Source organism: Lygodium microphyllum, chromosome 2, assembly GCF_053477565.2.
Source record: "Lygodium microphyllum isolate KBCC chromosome 2, Lygodium_microphyllum_v1.1.10, whole genome shotgun sequence".
NCBI classification, from domain to species: Eukaryota; Viridiplantae; Streptophyta; class Polypodiopsida; order Schizaeales; family Lygodiaceae; genus Lygodium; species Lygodium microphyllum.
Genome location: NC_141136.1, coordinates 108,908,093 through 108,922,719, shown reverse-complemented (window position 1 = coordinate 108,922,719; position 14,627 = coordinate 108,908,093).

The following is a 14,627-nucleotide window of genomic DNA, read 5'->3' as shown; positions in this document are numbered from 1 at the left end:
GTGAGGCTCCATTTTAGCATCATGGAGGAATTCCAATTAATGTTAAGGGAGTTCTTTCATTTGATTATCTTTTCTTTACAATTTCATTTTGGTGGATTTGGTTGCATCATTGAATGGGTTGGCTATGTAGCAAGTTTAGAAGACCATAGTGTCTTTAGACCTTAGTGCTCATCACAAGTCTTGGTGGTCTAATTAAAGGTTGTATTGTGCACTCATTGTGCAATTGAGTTGTATGCTTTTTGTATTTTTGTTGTTTTTTTTTTCATATATGTATGTGCTACTTTATTGTTTTAAAAAGGTAGCAATGCCTGAAAACCAATTTTTTTTAAATCAAAGCACAAGTATATGTATATGCATGTGTGTCTGTATATGGTCAATAGGCTATAATGCCTATGAATATCATGTTTTCCACTATGGAGTTTAAAAGGAGACATCTATTGGATCAATCCAAGTTGGAGGTTGACAGTGCTGAAATTGCATGCATTATAGCCTAATAGATATGAATTAATGACTTATTACAAAAAGAGGATTCTAAAAAGAAATGAAGGATTTGATGCTCGGCTAAAAAGTAAGGATCTCATTGAGGGAATCATTATTATGGGTGAAAGAAGAAGAACAAGTAGATTCTAAAAAGAAATGAAGCAACTCAAATCTACAATAATCATTCTATTTGTGTACTCATAGAAGGCAATGCATCAGAGAAACTTCCAGGATGACTAGTTTTCTTAAACCTTCTTGTTCTTCTTCTTTCCCCAATAATCTAATTGTTTGCCTTCTATGAGGAGGAAGAACAGAAGAGTAGATTATGGGGGAAAGAAGAAGAAAAAGTAGGAATTGTGATGACATGAAATAGACTTCATTGATTTGATGGTGAAGCAAGTACACGGTTTTATAGCTTTTCAGCTGTGTGAGTCTTCCCCTTTATTTCCTTATAGGATACAACCCTCTATGCCCATAGCTCTTAACACTTTTGATCTTTACATTGTTGTGCATTTAGCATTGCCTCTAGCACATACTTTTAGTAGTTGTTTGTCTACTATTTTGACATATTTCTATCTAAGAATATTATACTAGAATGTGTGCCTTATATTGCAAAAATATACATCTAAATATTAAGGAGCTCTTTGATAGTTTATTAATTAAACTAAAATATTGAAATTATAAAAATTTCTAGTCTTGTGATCCTATAATTTCAATAGTCATTTAATTCTACAATGCTGTTAATCCTAAAATCTTACAAATCTATAAAATATGTAATCTTGTAGCCCATATACTCCTACAATTCCTAGATTCTTGCAATCCTATAATCTTGTAAGACTTGAAAACCCTCATTGTTGCAAATCTGAATTATTGGAAGATTCAACTAAGATCTATTTTGCAAGTAGGTCATGCACAAATGTGTTTGATGTGGTTTTTTTTGTTAATTGAGAGATCCTCGATTTTTGTCCTATGTGTGGTTGGGGCTATTAGACTCTGGGCACCAATTTCACCTACCAACAACCTAGTAGTTGGATATCTTTGCTATACCAAGACTCTAAATGCTATAAAGAAGAGCTATTTTTGGATTGGGATAAAATTTGATACACTACACTATGCTTGAGTTACCAAAGGGTCAAAGCAAAGAGAGGTAAGCTACCTAGTGAGTTGCATCCTCTTGATATTCCATGGAGACAAGGTGAGAATATATTGGCATGGATTTTTTAGTTGGCCTATCCAATTTTCAAGGAGGATATAAATCCATTTTAGTAATCATGGATATCACTACTAAGGTAGATCGCATCATCCCTATGAAGACTACCTTCAAAACCTTTGATGTTGCAATATTTTTTATCAAAGTGATCTCTTGACTACATGTGTCGCCTAAAAGGATTGTTAGTAATAGGGGCACCATTTTCATTTCTAACTTTTGGACTTATCTTTTTCTAGCTATTAGCACTTAACTCTATTTCAACATAGCCTATAATCCTTGGATAGGTGGCCAAGTAGAAAGAGTTAATCAAGTCCTTCAGAATACCTATGAGTTGATTGTAATAGGGAGCCAAAAAGGTGGCAAAGTGACAAGCCCCACACTTGGCTCAATGAGAGTGCTAGATGAGGGGGAGTAGAATGTTGACCCTTTTTCTCATAAGGCATAATCTCACCATGGTCCTCTAAAATGGTGCTCTATCGATTCTAAGATATGGACCGTAGGATGGTCACTGTTATTAACTCTAATCATGTAGCATATGTGAGAAGCACTCGATCAATTGGATTCACCTATTCATAAAGCACTCCCATTGAGGGAAGTAGTCTATCCACTTTTCATGCATGTATCTAAGGTCTTGTTTAATGATCTACTTTCCTAGCATAGTTAGTGAAAATGCTTATAAACAACTTCATTAATTAACCCATTAAGCAATGGTTCCTCAATAGAAAATATTACATTGATATGCATCGACATTAAAAAAATTACATATAGTCTTTTCAGAATAATATTTCATTACAAAAAATACAAAGTACATCTCATTTTTTGGCCATTGGCCATAATCGTGCCGAATACACTAGGCATTCATAATCTATCACTTAACTAATATAGAGGTCTTTTAGAGCAATTTGGGTTTGTAGGGCATTGATCCCATCCTGGACATCATGGGCATCTCCCTAGACGCCTACTAATGTCAGGACCAAAAGTCGTCTCGAGATTGGCTCTCTAGGGCTCTAGCCGGGCCTCCTAAACTCACCAAAACAACCCCACGACCTCAGGGCCAGGAGCATATAACCACTATGAACTGATTTAACCAAAGAATGCATTTGTAGTTACTATTTCTAAAGCATCGTTTGACATGTCGCCCTTCCTGACTCTAAGCAATTGGAGTGCCAAAACATAACAATGACTAGCACCTCGTATCACATACACACAGGGAGCACCCCCACCTGATTGTTGCTGTGGCCCACTATAGCTCTCCTACACCCCAAGGATTAGCCCTAGGATGTGTTGTTCCAACATAAAGCACATACGTAACATAGTCCTCTCTTTTAATATTTCTTCATGGAGATAATTCAATTCTTACCAAATCAAGCCCCAAAGCAATTGATCATCTAAACCTACGCCTTAGGGAACCTTGCACTCAATATGGATTGAATATTCGTAAACAAGTGCTATGCATCCAAGAGGTAATTCTCATGATATAATGTATAAAATGCAGATGCAAACTGAATGCCCTTCATTGCACAAACAAGTAATCTTATAGATCAAACATCATGGATTGTGCACAAACAATTCTTTCATAACTTCACCTTTATGCAATGTGTCATTGCTAAAGGCAGCACCGAAGTAATTCGTACTACTACCGTTCTTTAAACACTTAAAACGAATGAATTCTATATGTCAAGTTATGCATAGGATCAGATTTCAATGGATTCTTAACTCCCCACAACCATTTCCCCCTACGGTTTATGGTTTTGCATTCGTTGTGGTAGGTGTAAATAGTTTTTTAAAAATGTGTTTTTCGTATATGAAAAATGATAAATATGCACTTTAACATAAAGAATGGGGATAAACTGAGGCTAAACCTCATGCCCTAGCCCCACCATACATTCATGGATACATTTATAATTTTTTGTAAATTTTTCATGTGTAAAATATTTTTTTATTTTCTTAAATTTTTCTTTATTTATCTTATTAATTATTAATGGTTTTTTAATTTTTAGACATGTAGAGCTTGCATGAACCAAGATACAATATTATACTTCATATGACCCCATGTGAACACTAAAAAGACCATGTAAACTCATAAAACCCTCAATTTTCTCAAAATCTCACAATTTTTGCATTGTGGATTTTCTCAGTTTCGATTTTAATTATTCGAATAGAAAGAACCAACTAAAAATTTTGATTTTTCAAGCACTAAAAATCATATTCAAACATTTGAAACCATTTTCCAAATTATGCATGCAAGAATTATCGTAAAATATCACAAACTAGCACTTACACGTTTCATTTAATACGAAGCCACACGTATTTCAAAGTCGAGAAGATGCACCCTCAACCTTCAATATACGCTCCATAACACTTTAGCATCATTACACATCCAAAATCTATCACTTCAGTCTATCTCTCTCTCACATAGATTGAACCATGGGAATAAGGTGCAGAAAGGAGAGATAAATATTGAAATCAAATATTTTGATTCATTCCACCATTTTACGTATGTCCCTGATGATGTGGAGCAAAGAAATTCTCTATCTCAGGCCCTAGACCATTTCTCTCATCTCCAATTGTTAGAAAATCATGGAATCGATGGATTTGAGGGGGTGCAAAAGAAATTTGTGTCCCCTCCCTTCCCTCCCCCCCTTTCATGTAAGAAAAACTATTTTTTTAACCCCCAAAGTTTAATCCTTGACATTACAAATTAACTAGTTCAATTTTTGCATGTTCACACTTCTCGGAAGTGGTTCTAGTCTAGATGAAGGATCAAATGAGCTCAGAATCACAAACCAGATTGGACTGCTGGCTTCGTGGTGGCATCAAAATCTATCAACTTGGCCTCCATCATTCACTTTTCAGCTCCTAGATGTTGGAGCTAGCTATATATAACTCACTCTATCTAGACTAGGTTTCACTATAAATATGTAGATTGTGATCAATATGAGATAGTCTTTGGGAGTGTACATGGTGTGTCTCTTCTCTCCCTCTCACGTCTCTCCCGAGGGGTCCAACTATAAGAAATCATCTATATAACATGCGTTCAAAGGATATTAAGACATACCCTTTCTTTACATGCTATAAGGCCTTAAAATGACCCCTTTTACTTTACTAAAATTACAAATTTTTTCAAATTGTAAGTGAAAAATTTATTTTGTAAATATAATCCTATAAATTTTACTAAATATAATACCCTTTGTTTTGAAGTCACATGGTATCTTACATGTTCTATAAGGAGGACTCCCCGAGGCATCTCTACATATCTTCTCTCTCTACATCTCAACATGGTATCAGAGCTATCACGATCGACTACAACCACTTTCTTGAAGAAGACAATTAGGAAGTATATCTATATAGTGTCACTTCAATTCTTGATTCATGTTCTTTTCATGCTTAAATTTGATGTATTGTGCCTATTCTGAGCATCTTATGATATGAATTTTAAGCATAGAAGAAGTTCACTTGATTACCATCGATCATCATTTAGATTGCATATACATTGATTTGTAGATATGCCTTGTTTAGACACCCTAAAAGTTCCTATTTGGAAAAGTCTTAAGAAAACACCTTTCTCGAGAAAACTAGTTTTTGTGATGTGCTAGGACTCACAAGCTTTCCTTCTATCAAATCCCCGCTCAATTTGGAGTTCTGTGTCAAAAGTTATGTCAGTTCAAGTAAACTAGACTTGAAACACGAAAATAAACATGATAGTAGCTTTTCGTGCGGACTTTTATGACACATGTTTCATCATGATTACTCACTTGCATTTCTGCCAAAATTAGCCAAATCATCATCTATTCTTGGCCAAAAAGTAAAATGATAACGTTTTGAGCATTGTTCATATTTCTCGCTTATGTTGGACTGATTTCTTCTCTCACACATTTTGTCTATTTTGGGTCGCTTTATTCTTGCCCATGCTTCGTCTATCTTGGCTCTCTTTCTTTTGGAGTATGCTCTTTGAACTAAACGTCTTTCCTTACAACATAGCTTTTGCATACAATTTGTTGTGATGCACTTTCGTCTCGTCATTTTGTATATGGTGTGCAGTATTCTGTGATCTCCTATTGTATGTATTCTCTCAGCCAGCTAGGGAAAATTCTCTTCGAAAAGCTACAAAGAATAAATCAATTGTGGTTATGGTAACGGCTTCTAAGACGTGATATCACATTGCAGCCCTCCCTTTCAGGGCCATATTAAAGAACATCATTAGATGTCCCTCATCTTGAATTCGATAGTTAAACATGACTTTCTAGAATTCACTTATGTGAAGCTTTGCACCCTCCTCTGCTAACCCATTAAAGATGGGTAAAGGGTATCCTAAAGCTAGCAAATCTGATGTTCATGCAGGAATCACAATAGGTTGCTCCATAATGACAATTAGATTTATTGTAGGAGTTTGTGACAATGCAATTACAACTCTACTTGAAGTGGAGTAACTTACTGGGATTATGGGAGTAATAGAGCTTCCTCCTCCTCCTAATGAATTGTTTGTGCACTGGAGACACTAAGACCACTCCCTCGTAGGGGTATCAGGTTACTAGGTTGAGAGGAATACCTCCTAATTATTTCAGCCTGTCATTTAGCCCTTTCAGCTCTTTCTTGTTTTGAATCTTGGCTTGATGGTGTTTATTGGCAAATAATGGGACAATCTTGGTGCTCTTTGGCATAAACAAACTAACTAGTCCCTAACCAACCAAGATTCGAAAACCACTACTTATTAGTGGCTCCTTGCAAACACACCACCTGTTGGGACAAAAAATGGGCCCACCAACACTGGCTTTAGGGCTCTAGCCAATGGGCCTCCTATAATGATCTAACACATCTTGCTTCCCCATGGACACTTGCCAGTCCTTTAAACAATACTGTGCACCTATATATTTATTTTTACTTTGGTCATGCAAATTTTGACGATAATGTCGTAGAATCTAATTATGATGCTCAAGACATTGTTGATCTTGGTAAGCCTACCTCCATTTCTTTTGTTTCAGTTTGAGTATCAACAAATGAAGATTTTCATTTGCTTCACCCTATATACGACAACCTAAATAGTGAATAATCGTCTTAAGCTCTATGAAATTGGTTGGAGCCACTGGTTCATGCCATAAAAGACGTGGTTCAATCCCATCACCATAAATTGTAAAATCCATAACCTTTTCAACAGAATGTGGTAAAATTCTTTTTATACCACACTCTCCACTTACACATGCAAATGAACTTCCCATCCTCGATCGTAAAGACACTCCCCGATTGAGGTGATTTATTCAACGGATTGATGATAAAGCCAAGGGACATTTGTAGCCCCTTGCCCCCTATTAGTGGGTACCATGACTCTTTCATGTTTTAATGTTGAATTCGTTCCTACTTGCAAAGCATTGATCATTGTAGCATGCATAGCTAATTGATCCATCAATTGTGATTGTACTTGCTCCATCTTCTGCTTCTCTTATAATATTTTCTCAACAAAGTTCTTGGTTTGGAATACAATATCTTCTAAACGATTCATCTCCTCATTGTAATATAACTGTAAGGATTGAGCTGGATGTTTGTTCTTTAATTCTTCACTCTCTACAATAGCTTTATCTATTTGTAGTTGAATGATTTTATTCAGCAATGGTTGAATGAGATCACTATCATCTGCAACCTCATCTTTATTATAGAAAATTTCATCCTCCAGTCCATCCACTAAACAAGACACAATTCTTTGGGGCATTCCAACTACTTGATGATGAGGAGTAAATTCATCTCTCCATTTTTCTTCCCAATCAATCATTGTAGCAAAATATGAAACAACTTCAACATTCGAAGGATCGTCATTATCTTCTTTACAAGAGAAGGGCTGGAAAGACCTACAACTCCTACTACTATGAGATTCTCAGATTCTCTATCTCTAGTAATGAAAGTAAAGTCATTGAATGGAAAAAGGAAATTGATCAAACCCAAATGGAATCTCATCTCTTTGCATAAGAGCAAAGGTATCAAGTGGATCCTCTGTCATCATTTCATTAGTCTCCAATGATATTATAAGCTCTTCAGTATATCTGGCTCACCGCTTGTCTCCTCTATTTCATCTCCAAATTCTTCTTCTTTTATCACAACTCGATAATTAAACCCAAAGAAGAAATCTTGAAAATTATCATGCTCTTGCTTTTCATTAACAGTTAACATTGTATGCTCCCTCACTAAGCTTCCATCATCAAGATAAGAAATTTCCTATTCATCTTATACATTTTCCTCGCCCACACAAACTTCCAATAAATCAAATAAAGCACTATCAAAAGTAGTCAACCAATTGGCTATATCATTATCACTGTCGTGCTCAAAAGAGTAGTGCATAGAATATTTTCCCATTCCTAAAGGTTTTGCAACATTCTTTTGGTGCACCATATTGACTTTTGTCTTGTCCCCATCTAATGAGGCTCGATGACACAAATCCCTATATAATCTGGTGTAATTTTGCTCAGTCTCTGAACTCTCATATAATTCCTCAGTTATAGAGGCATCAGATCTATTTGTCTTTGTGCTTTCCTCCATTGGTTCATGCAAAGACTCTCTTGCTACAACTCTCAATTGCACCCAATCATGCTTGGGTCCTATCGTGATAATACCTTTTTGCCAGCTTTGGTTGCATTGAGACTGCAACAACCAAGGTCTACCCAAAAGAATTGGATAAGAAGTAGCTTGTTGAATAGGTCACATTACCAAGAAATTAATGCTAAAATCCAACCCTGCAATCATAGTTGAAATTTGACGTAAGAGGCCTAAAGGTGTCACTTTTCATTGATCAGCTAAACGTAGAACAATACTTGTAATCTCTTTCTTCTCATTCAACCCTAATTTAAGCATCGTTTCTTCCATCATTAAATTCACTGCTACTCTGCCATCCAGCTAAGCCCCAAATATCATGTGCTTCATCACCTCCATGTCTACCACTGTAGCCCCTGGATCCAAGAACAAATCCATGATTCTTACAAATTGAACACTTGTATTTTTATTATCACCTCTTGTATTTGGCAAGAGAGTCGTAGGATTTCTCCTTTTAGCCCTTCATCATACTAATCTATGATATATCTCTCTTCTTCGAATAGGAGCAATTTCAAGTAATTGTCTCAAATTAATTGACAAGTGTAAACTTTCCAATTCATCCCATACATCAAAAGATTTTCCTATATCCTAGTCATTATCTTTAATTGCTTTTGATCCTCTCAATCTTTGAGGAAATGGAGCCACTCCCTCTTTAATCTTTGGAGAACTTAAAGGAATGGGCGAAATAGGTTGATCTTCTAAATTAGGTGGCAAATCTATCACTTCCTTTTCTATATTATGATCTTTCAAGTGTTTTGGTAAAGGTGTCTCTTTTTTTGAAGTCTCAGTCTTGGCACTAGTAGTTTCATTCAGCCCCAAACCCTATTCTTATTCTAAAATAATCGTTGGATTTGATTGTAAATGGATGATTGCCCCAATCATTACATTAGAATTAAAAGTGAAATATTTTTTCTTGATCGGTCTCACCTCCAAGTCCTCTACAATTTCTACTAAGTTTGCTATCAAATCAGCAATGCCTTTACCCTTTTCTTGGCTTTGTGAGGATGTACTTTCTCCTAGACAATCCTTTTCATAATGACCCTCATAGCCACACTTGGCACACAAAGGGACATAATCCTTTCTCTTCTGCTCATTCTCAGGTTCATGGTAACCATAGCTTGACCTTCATGGTATGTATTTTTGATCTCCCACCTTCCTGCCCTTTACCACTTGTTCTAGGGTACTCTTGGGTTCTTGTGAGCTCATCAAGAGCTAAACTTTTGGCTCAGCACTTGGACAAACAAAGGCAAAACAAGGGGCATCCATATCTCATGCTCATTGGAGCTTCTGTACCTCATGTCTTACTTGGAGCTCTTTGAGGCTAGCTTGGGCCTATTGTAGGCCATATTTACCACCTTACCCAAGCCCCCCATCAGCCACATTGAACCACAAACGTGATGTTGCCCTATCACATAGGCTGCGCCTGTTTTATACAGGCCTGGACTGCATATTCATACTACACAGCTTGGTTCTCTGCATGGTTAAAATATTAGCCCCATCATCAACATCATCAATGCAAGAAGAATCCATATCATCATAACTCACTTGTGAAATTTTGCAATACATCACCAGAGAATGGACCTGTAAGACATATGATAACTCTTGATTTCCAATTTTCAGCAATGTTGAAAGATCCTCCATAGTATTGGAGCATGACAGCCCATCATAGAGACCATCTATCCTGTCTTCATTCTCTAAAACACATGCAAGCTTCAATTCTTCCTCTTTTCTCTTCAAATACTGCCTGGTAGCTCTAGGCATGTCCGTAATATGCTGAAAACACAAAGTACTTTCAGTAGTCACACCATAAACACCTGAGGAAAAACTATCACTGCTAGGAGGCGAGAGCTTTCTTTGTCTTGTACCACTGTCGTCTCCCAAGACAATGGTACTTAATAAAAATTTGGCTCTCCTACTGGAAGAGGGGCATCCCTCAAATAATCCTTATTCCACTAATGGTTGACACAAATTGCCATGAACTGAACAGCCCTCTTTCCATCCTTGCTCCAAAATCTTAGTCTCCATCCGAGACTCAGCAATGAATGGCTGCCCCAAAACAATAGGATAAAAACAAGATTTTTGCACAAAGAAATGATAAGTCTCATCCACATCTCCAATAGAAATCTTCAAGTTCGGACAAGTAGCATATAAATCTCCTGTAGTGTTGTTGGCTGCACGCATGCACCAACCATGATCCACATCAACTGGCCATCTACCAGTATCATACAATTCACGCACTATGACATTAATCTCGGAGCCGTGATCCAAAAGAGTAACACAAGGGGTCTCCGTCTCTCTCACAGCTTGACTATAGTCTCCGTAGTCGCACGAGCCCAGTGACTGCGAGAAAAATGGCTACGAGGCACCAATCTTGGCGCGTCATCACTCTCTGCATACTGCACGGGCTGAAGTAAAGGCTGAAGAGTCTTCTTGGATTGCATACATAAAGCTCCATCTGTAGACTCCTCAGTAATCTCCTCATCAGAATCAATGTCCTCAATTTGCAAGCCATAGATAATAGCCTCAGCAACTACTAAAGCCTCTCGATGGATCATATCATATGTCGACTCTTCAATAACCTGTCGTTTTCTTTTAATGACGTCCATGATAACATCATGAAATTTTCTTTTGGCGATTCCCAAGACTTCTCCAAAAGTGAATTCAATTTTGCAATTAAAAATCCGATCCTCAAGCACCTTCTTCAAGTCTATAGTTGTCTCAATGTCAGAAAGTAGCTTGAATCCAGGTTGCTTTTTCAGCTTCAGATCCTTTGTCTTCTGGGCTTTTTTTTCTTCTTGTACTTTTGGCTTTTGAACATTAGCCATACTCTGTTCTAGTCCTGAAGAAGAAGGTTGAGAAATTGGATCACTCCTCCTAGTCACCCTCTTCAACCTTCAGACTAATCATTATCTCTTTTCTGCTTCTCCTCAACAAGCGCTTCAAATCCTTGAGATTTTGCTATTACTCTAGTCGTGAAGAAGAAGGTTGAGAAATTGGATCACTCCTCCTAGTCACCCTCTTCAACCTTCAGACTAATCATTATCTCTTTTCTGCTTCTCCTCAACAAGCGCTGTCGAAGGGTTTGTGAAAGCAATGTCACATCCACAGAGGACCTTGATTAATTTCAAGATAGAAGATCAATTAAGTGAATAAGCAAGATGAGAAAATGATGTCAAGTTTCTATTTTTATTTCTACCAATGAGACTGAAGACAAATAGAAATCCAAATTAGCTTGTAGTGGCAACTTCGGGTGAAGATGTAATTACATATGTGGCTCCAATCCGCTCAGCATATAAACCAAGGTTCTTACTATAGGATTGCGAAATAAATAACTCCATCCCACGAGCAGCAAATCGTCTTACGGAACTGGCATCATCATCAAGACTGCCACTTGCAAAGCCCTAATAGGCCACATCAAAGAAAGCAGTGTGACCTTTCTCTTGAATAACATGAGCAATAATCTCCTATTGCTCTCGAGTAGGATCAATTCCTATGAGATTGTATGCACAGCCATGTAACAGAATGATCGAACCTGTAGGAGCAGCCTAATATCGGATATCATCCCATAAAAATCTAGACCAACTGTCTTTGGATCATAGTATCTCAGCTTCGATAATCAGAGACATAAAACCATCTCCCATCCATGAGAATGTTGAACCATAATGAACTCTTCCGCTCCATCGGGGTAGACGGATCATCATATTGTGGCAGAGGATTTATGAGCAGTAGAAGCGGCAGAAAACGGAGGACATGTTCATATTCCGGATGGGTCTACCACCGTGGACGCCGCCTGTGCACTGCGCTGCGACTGTCAGTCCATAGGCTTTTTTAGATTTGGAAGAAGAAGGGAAGTCTTTGCGATAGTTCTCCTCAACTTGGCGGGCCATGCCGAGGGCTGATTCGTAGAGCTTGGTGATGTTGGGACGTTGTAGTTCTGGGCCATGTACATCCCGACCCCTTCTCTAGTCGACGAGCATAGTAAATTTTCTTAATTCTTTGGAGAGCACAAATGGAAATTCTCCTGCAACGCCCTTATTGCGGCAACCAAACATGCCTGCTCCGATACAATTTAGATGAATTCTAGTGACAATCTACGTAATGAGCAACAGGCAAGGACGAACAGCAAAAAAGCTCATGTCCAAGATGTTGCTCCACTACAGGTAAGGTAAACTCTAGATGTCGACTCAGTGAGAAGCATGAGGCAGTATGATATTGTTCGATGATCACAGAAAGCTATCGAGGTCACATCATCTTCGGTGATGGAGCCTTCGCATTAGGAACTTCATATCGGCTCCTGGGCTTGAGATAAGCACGCTACAGCCTCATTCGACTGTGATTCTTTTTCTTTCTTCATCGATCATGCCAGCGATAGCACCCCCGGTCCTCTGTCCTCTGTCATAATTTGTGTGAGAGGGGAAGAGCACAATTGTGCTGAGTGTGGAGGAGGAGGGCGATCGCGAAATTCAAAACTGACTACGATTGGGCCCTCAAAGCAAATCTGTGTCCTCTTTTTCTTTCCCCCCTTCCAATACTCTGTTTCTCTTCCCCCGTAGCCTCTATTTTCTTTCCTCTCTGATCGCTCCCATCAATCTTGAGCTTAAAGTGAATGCCTAGAGGATAAATCAAACACGAAACGTCGACTGAGTGGCTGTCTCATACTCGCAGAAAGAATGAAGGGTGTTCAATCAGAGATTCTGTAATGTGCCGGAGAAAACCCTCAGATGTAATGGCCGGTTATCTCTCTGTCCACGAGTTGAAGTGAATGCCCCTTGAAAGAACAAAACACGCCAGATTCTGAATGCCTGTTCCCCCCCCAAAATACCTCTTTTCCTCAAAATAGCTCCCCTTCCTCCCTTCATTCGTATCCTCTGTTCTCCTTTTTTCCCTCTCTCTTGTCTATTTCCTTTCCTTCTTTTTTTCTATTTTCCCTCTCTCTACCGATTCAAAAAGCTCCTCTTTTCAAAAATAGATCAAAAGCTTTTCCTTTTCCAGCCTGATCCATATCTTCTTTAACCATTCAAAATCCCCTCTTTAACCTTTGTAACTCCCATATTATTATTCTTGGTTCAATTTTAAACCATCTTTTCTAGAACTTGTAGGAGTTTTAGCTTCTTCCTTCTCCTCCGATGCGTGTGTAGTTACATATGCATGCACCTGTGTGTGCTCATGATCATGGCCACCGTGCTCCTATGTAACATTAGAGCTTTGCAAAATAGTAGCTGCCCAAGTCCACTGTGATACAATGACACTCATAATCAAGCCTGTCTTGATGCTCCTACTAGTTATATTGCACCAATCTGAGGTGTGCTAAACATCAAGCAAGCTCACACATTTGGCAAACATATCCACCAATGTACTTCGACTTGCATCTCTTGGAATTAGTTTAGTACTTCCTCACAATGTCCATATTCGGCATATCTTGAAATAAGTGTAGCCCATGAGATTGCATCTCAAGTTTCCAATCTATCAAAAACCTTATTCTTCTCCATCTTCGGCATAGAATGAAAGAGCAAACATAACAACTAAGTATGTACAAAGTAACAAATCTCATGCACAACTTTTGGGTGGTTTCACACCTCGAATGCGCAGCAATACGACAGCGCTTCAAATCCTTGAGATTTCGCTATTGCTCTAGTCCTGAAGAAGAAGGTTGAGAAATTGGATCACTCCTCCTAGTCACCCTCTTCAACCTTCAGACTAATCATTATCTCTTTTCTGCTTCTCCTCAACAAGTGCTTCAAATCCTTGATATTTCGCTATATAAACAAAGATAGAAAAGGCATCAACTCGATCATCCCATTTAGTCCCTTTTCTGATCGCATCACCTATGGCTGAAAGTTTGGATAATGAAGCTTTTTCCTTTTTCTCTGTATGCAGTGCATAGGACCATAAAGGAGTTTTGTACTTCGGTAAACTGCTCTAAGTGAAGGCCATAGGTAGCAACTTCCCTTGCCACCTCTCGCATCACATAAGAAGAGCACAAAAGAGACTCCAACAACAATTTCTTTATACCACCCTTACTGAAATTTGGTTTGATCGGTTGCTCTGTATCTCCAAAACATATCATCTTGTCTTTTAAAACTACCAACTTCAGCCTTCTCGCCTCTTCAAAATCTTGGCAATCCTTCCGCTCATGATCTGGACTATCACACCACATGCAACAACGGACACGATCATTCCTAGAAGAATTTGCAGAGTAAAAGAAGTTGGGGCTGACACTGGAGTTGGACTAAGTGGTTGTTGCTCCATTCTAGTCATCTTGATTTGTAGGTCTTTTAAGTTCTTTGAAATCTCCTCCACCATATATTCGACAGTTGATTTTGCATATGGTCTAACAACCGTAGCAGGAATAGGCATAGGC